Source organism: Hoplias malabaricus, chromosome 13 (genome assembly GCF_029633855.1).
Source record: "Hoplias malabaricus isolate fHopMal1 chromosome 13, fHopMal1.hap1, whole genome shotgun sequence".
NCBI classification, from domain to species: Eukaryota; Metazoa; Chordata; class Actinopteri; order Characiformes; family Erythrinidae; genus Hoplias; species Hoplias malabaricus.
In genome coordinates this window covers 39,412,139-39,419,714 of record NC_089812.1, presented here as the reverse complement: position 1 = coordinate 39,419,714, position 7,576 = coordinate 39,412,139, and the positions used below count along the sequence as shown (strand labels likewise).

The window sequence follows — 7,576 nt, the reverse complement described above, 5'->3', positions numbered from 1 at the left end:
CGTGAATCTCCTTTGGTCATCGATTTTGGACTTACAGGTGCTCTGAAATCTCCTCTGGGACCTAGCCAAGCCCACCCCACCCCTAAATGGGACAAGCTTTTATCCCCATACACAGCATCAGGTATGAGTCTTGGTTCCTTCCAAGGTTTCTTCCTCTTGTGCTGAGGGAGTTTTCCCTTGCCACTGTTGCCCCTGGCTCGCTCATAGGAGGCTTGGACCCTGATCTCTGTAAAGCTGCTTTGTGACGACTTTTTGTTGTGAAAAGCGCTATATAAATACAATTTGATTTGATTTGATTTGAATTAAATTTTAGTATTAAATAGCTGTTACAAACATTATAATAAATAGCTGAATGGTCTGAAGATATTGCAGATGCTCATATTTCTTCCCTATGTGTTTTTTCTCCATTCAGTTGACTAGAATTTTAAAAGGCTTATATTAGTGATTTGTGCAAAAATATGTATGGTCTTGCTTAATGTAATTATTATACTGTCTAGATAAAGTTTTATACAATTTCTTGTATTGTCAAATACGCTTTTTTTTCAACACAATATATATAGCAGGAAGTTTAAAAAAAAAACAGAAGTCTAAAAAAGTGCAGGAACATATGTTTGCAATCTGGAATAAAGAATACAAAACATAAATTAATTGTTATACTGACACAATTCCCAAAGTTAAAAGTCTGCATATTAAATACCAAACACAATGTTATTTTCAAAACACACACAGCATAGCAAAACTAGCACTAAATGTTAATCCCTATTTACAAGCACAATACTGGAGTTTTCTGTTCTTTTTTAAATGCTGAAGCAGTTACTTTTTGTTCTTGTTTCATCAGAAAATAACTGTCACTCTGTTTAAGGTGGAACAGGAGAACTTTTAACTGGATGCTAGCTAACATTAGCAGATGCTAACATACAAATATTCTGTAAAAAAATAAAAAAAAATAAAATAACAATTAAAATTTAAGCAGTACATTTCTTCGTAGATGTCTTTCAGTAACTGTAAAACATTTATTTAAATTATTTGCAATTTGCTAAGACACATGGAAGACCTTTACATCCTGAGGTAGTGATAGCTTACAACCCGGTCTCACACCTACTCGTGGTATAGTCACATATATAGGAGACTGCAATTCATGCTGAAAATATGCGATATGTCACGAATTGCAGACTACTATATCACGAGTAGGTGTGAGACCGGGTTGTAGCTTAACATTACTGGCTGATGTAACTTTGGTAACTGACAAAGCGACACATTTATGTTATGATTAAAACCAATATTTAACAAAAAATATATTCATTAAGCACATGTAAAATGTTGTATTCTAATCAAATGATATTTAAAAGAGACCGTAGCAAACTGGCTTCAATGGGAAAGCTCCATGGCTGGCGTTGCCAGCTCCCGCACGAGTTATGCACAGGGGCCATGTCTTCATTAATTCAGACTTATTATCCTGGATTTAAGTCCTTTATAGAGTATTTAGTTATTTTTTTATAACGTCTCTTCCTTACACATGTAAACAATCGTACACACACAAAAATGCGTGTATTTGTATAACTAAAAATGTGAGTCTGTAAACAAGTTTTAGTCCCCACACCGAGATTATATCCATCCACACACAGACAAAGAGAGAGTCCACCAGTTTCGCTACACTACACTTTGGTTGGGTTTTTATGTACGGTTTCTAATTCTATATTTTTGTTGTGATATCAGTTATAATTGAATATGTATTTTGTCTTGTTCACCAGTGATATTTTTCAGTTACTGTAGTTAAAACAGCATTTAACTAATCCTTACATATTCATGATAGGATTTACATCACACACTGTAGCTGACACGAAACATAAATCCTTTGTGAACATAGTCCCTACGTTTCATCTGAATTATTCATAACATAGTGAGCGAAGCACTGACCTATGGCTACGTTGAGCCCTACGTGAGCAGTGTGAAGACAGCAATATTAGTAAGCTGATCCCCATAGCAACTGGAAGTTAATTTTTCACAATAAAAAACCTCTGGTGTTTAGTACCTTAAAATTTGTAAACATGCATATTATTATATAACTTCATTCATAACATGCTCTAAAGCTTTTCATAATTGTATATCAAACAAACATCACTATTCTCTCACACTATGTGTGTGACACATACTGAGATTTGACATTGATAAATTATGTGCATTCTTTTAATAGCATACTGCTAAACAATACAGTGTCAATACAAACCCATGGTGAAATTAACTTTCCAGATCCTCCTCTTTCTGTAAACATGTATATGTTAAAAGATACATTAAATTACTTATGTTTTATTTAATTATGTGTATCTACTTCTATATATAAATTAAGAGAGGATAAATCTCCTTCAAAATGAAATTGAACAAAAAATTCTAAATTAAAAAAGGGTTTTTTCAGCAGTTCAGTGGTGGTTGAAGTGAGGGGTTTATATATATATATATATATATATATATGTGTGTGTGTGTGCGTGTGTGTGTGCGTGCTTTAAAACGTATTTATATATGTATAATGTTTTACACAAATCTCATAAAAAAAAAAACATGGTCAAATCCAACACGTTTAGAGACCAACGACATTCCATACACCTGGACCCCCATGACTACTGACGAAGAACACTCAGAAAAGTGACACTGAGCCTGCTGTGGGCCAACGCTGTTTTCTGACTGTGACTCTGAGCCGAGTGTAGTCAATTCACAAAAAACATTATAAGAACGCAGTACCAAAGCATGGCTCAATGTTGCATGTAGGTATTTGAGTATACACTAAGTAGGCTACGAGCTTATTGTTTTTAGTCCAATACATTTTATAAACTTGAATTCCTGTTTTTTTTTCTTTCATTTGTTTTAAATTATGCTCTAAACGTGTTGGATTCTCCGTGTTAACACGCAGCGTATAATTTCGTGTTAACACGTTAAGTTTGTGTATTTCGTGAATCATGATGCTTTACTGCCACCTACTGGTGTATGGCGTTATTGCTGAAACAACATAAAGCCTTAACTTACCAAATAACGGAAACAATTCCAGTGTTTAATGTTCTGAACAATGTTTATGAGATTTTGTATAAACATTATACAAACATAATATTTATATAAACATAAATACGTTTAAAAGCGCACACACACATATATATATATACCCCTCACTTCAACCACCACTGAATTTACTGCTGAAAAAAGCCCTTTTTTAATTCAGATTTTTTTGTTCAATTTAATTTTGAAGGAGATTTATCCTCTCTTAACATATATAAGTACATACACATAATTAAATAACACATGAGTAAATTAATGTATCTTTACACATAGTATACATGTTTACAGAAAGAGGAGGATCTGGAAAGTTAATTTCACTATGGGTTTGTATTGACACTGTATTGTTTAGCAGTATGCTATTAAAAGAATGCACATAATTTATCAATGTGAATGAATTACGCCTCAGTATGTGTCACACACAGTGTGAGTGAATAGTGATGTTTGTTTCTTATAAAATTATGAAAAGCTTTAGAGCATGTTATGAATGAAGTTATATAATAATATGCATGTTTACAAATTTTAAGGTACTAAACAACAGTTTTTTTTTATTGTGAAACATAAACAGCTTACTAGTATTGCTGTCTTCACACTGCTCATGTAGGGCTCAACGTAGCCACAGGTCAGTGCTTAGCTCACTATGTTATGAATAATTCAGATGAAACGTAGGGACTACGTTCACAAAGGATTTATGTTTCGTGTCAGCTACAGGGTGTGATGTAAATCCTATCATGAATATGTAAGTACGCCCGGATTTGAGGCCTCCCATTGGCGAAAACCTTAAGAAGCGTGTAAACGTGTCAATTTTGGTCACGTTATCACGACAAAATTTTACGTGTCAACACGCAAATTTTTAATAACGTGTTAACGAGCATGTGTTCACACGTTTAGAGCCCAACGCTGTTCTATAAGAGACCAACGCCATTCCATACACCTGGACCCCCATGACTGCTGACGAAGTGACACTGAGCATTACATTATCACTCACACTATACAGTGTAAAAAGAAAATTGCTTCAATTGGTAACAAGTAATTCAATTAAGTTTTTTCAATTTATTTTTTTAAGGTTAAACTTAAACAATTAAGTTGGATAAACTTAATTGAATTACTTGTTACCAATTGAAGCAATTCAATTAAGTTGGATCAACTGTTTTCTTTTTACAGTGTACTTAAAATACAGCTTACATTTAAATAATTTTAAAAGTGTTTTTTAGCATGTTATTTTAGTTTTGCAAATAGGAGTCAAATACCTTTACGCTACTCAGAAATTCAACTTGGTTAAAATAATAAATCTACATTGCACAAATGGAATATTTTAAAATTTTATTGTGAAAACCTCACAAACTTAGTTTTTCACAAAAACTTGTGCATTAAACATACTACAGATGCATCCCATCTCCTCCAAAGGCTGCCCTTCTACTCCTGTACAGTTTAAGGAGTTTTGGCACATGTGTCCAGTGCATCATGAAACTGACTCTTCAGGTTGATGGCAGTTATTCTACGAAACTCACTGCATATCTAGAGAGAGAGAGGAGTAAACAATAGAGAATACAGATTATCAGTCATTACGTACAGAGCCTGAACATTTCTAGACAAACACTGATTCAGTTGATAACAGTTATGCAGGGATCCAGACAAAAACCATCCCGTCATCCCAAGGCCAAAAAAATAGCCCACAGGAAAATTGCTCTTTTGGGACGCTTTCGTGACAAATGTTGTGCGCGATAAAACTTGTTGCCTTTAAATAACATTACTGTGGTTGGACAATGCTGTACGCTTCTTGGTTAATAAGTAAATAACTAAAAAAATAAGTAAATAATCCAAACAGCTGATGACTTCGCATTATAACAGTTTTGGAACTGTTCTGGGGAAAAAAAGTTAAGTATCATTTTAGACAAGTAAACTAGATTGGTTCACACTAGGTTTTGCAGTGTGAAACAATCCTACAAAAACTATAAAAAGAAAAATATGCTGAAATGGGCCAGAGTCACAAGTACAGCAAACAAACACTACTCACCTGACTCTCCAAGAACAGTGCTGGCCATCATTCTCGAACCAGACCAACCAGAGGTTCCTGCTCAACAACCTCCTTCCACCGTAAAGAAAATGTTTGGACCCTTTTTATCTATCTCAGCCCTCATTGCCTTTCTCTCTTCTTCCAAGGAATCCTCACTCAGCCCTGCAGGGCTATATCGCAAACATCTTTATAATCACAAAGATCACATTTGAAGGTAGAACTTTGGTGACATGTAGATAATTTACTGTGACATTTTGAAAAACGACATATCAAGGAACACACACAATTGGAGTGAAAACAGGGCCAGCGTGTACCATGAAATCCATGGCGTACTCTGTGGTGCTTCAACCCAACGTCTGTGTCTTGGCTTGTGAAAGAGCAGATTTTGCACTTCATCTAATGTATCCCTTTTTTCCTTGAAAATGAAAACAATATTAGTGTTAGTATTGTCATTGTACACAATTATAGTTTGTAAATGCAATTACAGAACCACAAACTCTATGTAACGTTATTTAATGTTTTTGTAATTTATTTACACACACACACACATATATTACATTTAGCTAAATGTTTTGAGAAACAGACGATGTTAGGTATAGTGCTAGTGCTGTTAGACACCTACGAACTTCTCAAAAGCAAAACAAAAAACAAATAGTAGGTCTGATTCAGACAATACGGATATTTTTGTATCTTTGACGGCTTAATCTTGTAATAACACCCTGCTGCTTTCATATAAATGATATCAGACTAAAGGAGCGTTGTTGTAGTCAGCATCCTGAATTTTCCGTTCTACCTTAAACAGCTCAACAAACACCGAGGAGGCTCAATATAGCGTTACCTATTCCGGTATTTAAGGTGGAATGGAAAAAAGCCAGCCAACAAGATACATAACATTTTCAAAATAGAACATAAAGAAAGCGCTCAGGCTTGTTACAGCCTGCTTGAGTCTGTTACGTTGGGCATTTGATTAAATGAAACAAACGGCTCATATTCAAACTTTCCATGGCTCAGTCGAGTTGGCAAAGTTAGCTAATATAACAATGCCACGGCAACTTCCCTCACATATTCACGGCTTTAAGATAGTGTTAAAACTAGAAACGTAACTTTAAAATGCTTTGTGAACTATCACTAGTTATTTACCTCAATCTTGAATTTCTCCAAACTTCGAGCCACAACAAAGAGGAATCAACCGTCCTTCGCGCGTATTCCCGAACCTCCCACTGAGCATGCGCATGACTAGAACAGAGCATGCGCAGGTTTATCTTAATCAGCAACTTTTCCAAACAAATCTTCTCAACACATTTTTTATGTTGTGCCTACAGGTTGATCAGAACAATACATTTCGTGTTAGATGAACTATCACACAATTGAGTTCTATTCCCAACTCACTATTTCAATGTATAATCAACTAAATTTGAAGTTAGATTTTTTACAGTGCAGTCTGTTTTTTTTTTTAAGGTTTATTAAATGTTTGGTTATGGTGGGTAGCATACTTACTGTTTTATCCGAGTCACGTCGACCGTCGATGTTCGGAAGAAAAAGCGGGGCGCACCTGTTGTCGGTACCAGAGATCTGCCTCGCGCAAAGCTTACGTAATGACGTCAGACGTAAAGCTGCTTTAAACTTAATTGTTTCACGTAGTCTCAAAGTAAAAAGTTATTTTGAGATAAAATGTGTGACTTTTAAGTTAATTGAACTCATGAAAGTAAGTTGTAGGAACTAAGGCAAAAGAATTAATTGAGGTTAATGTAAATAAGTCTATAATAGGAACTACTGCCCAAATACACTTTTTAGAGTGTACAAATGAGTATGTGCAAGTGTGTAAAGCTCTGATATTTAAGTACCCTTTTCTGAAGGAAAATGAGGGGAATGGATGTGTGAGTTAATTCTAATAGTGAAAATTACTTTATTGTTGTTTTTATACTTGTTCTTGTATAATTCAATTTGGAAACAGGTTATTTTCATTTTAAATGGCTTGGCCTGCTCTAAGTGTGTAGAATTACATGAGGTTTCGTAGTTACGGCTGGTAAAATATAGCGCGGATAAGCCCGTTGCAGTGGGCAGACAAGGTGCACTATATTCTGAAGCAACTTTGCGGTTGTATTTTTGGTTGTACACAAGGGACCAAAACTTGCTATATGTTGCTGAACAGCTTTTGATTTGCTCTACAACATTTCTTGTCGACTTTTCTTAGTAAGATAGGGATATCCAAACTCAGATATTTCTGTAATGGTAATTTTTATATGTCTCTGTTGAAAGAACTTGTCTGCTTGTTTGTCAGTATATTCATTTCTAATCGTCAACAGAGCTCAAAAACTAAGTGTATGTCAGGTCAGCTCGAGGTCAATGCTTTATTAGAACAAACCACATCTTGTATATCAAACTGAGATGTCTCTAAGGAAACTAAGCTTGCAGAAACATCGAGTGATTATCTTATGGTTATGACGTATAAACTACCTATATAAATATCTCTGTGAAAACATCTCCTTTGTCCACATTCACATAGTACTCTCTGCT

At 34.9% G+C, this 7,576-nt stretch overlaps 1 long non-coding RNA gene across 2 annotated transcripts; it reads right to left on the bottom strand.

The window, feature by feature from the left end:
- Positions 1-4,431: 4,431 nt before the first annotated feature.
- Positions 4,432-6,323, bottom strand: LOC136664503 (uncharacterized). Of its 2 annotated transcripts, none has more exons than XR_010795149.1 (4): positions 6,200-6,323; positions 5,374-5,474; positions 5,060-5,244; positions 4,432-4,560 (listed from the first exon to the last, which is right to left on the bottom strand). It is a non-coding gene; the product is annotated as an uncharacterized lncRNA (long non-coding RNA). The 2 variants fall into 2 exon arrangements; XR_010795150.1 differs by having other exon boundaries at positions 5,060-5,229.
- Positions 6,324-7,576: the final 1,253 nt, after the last annotated feature.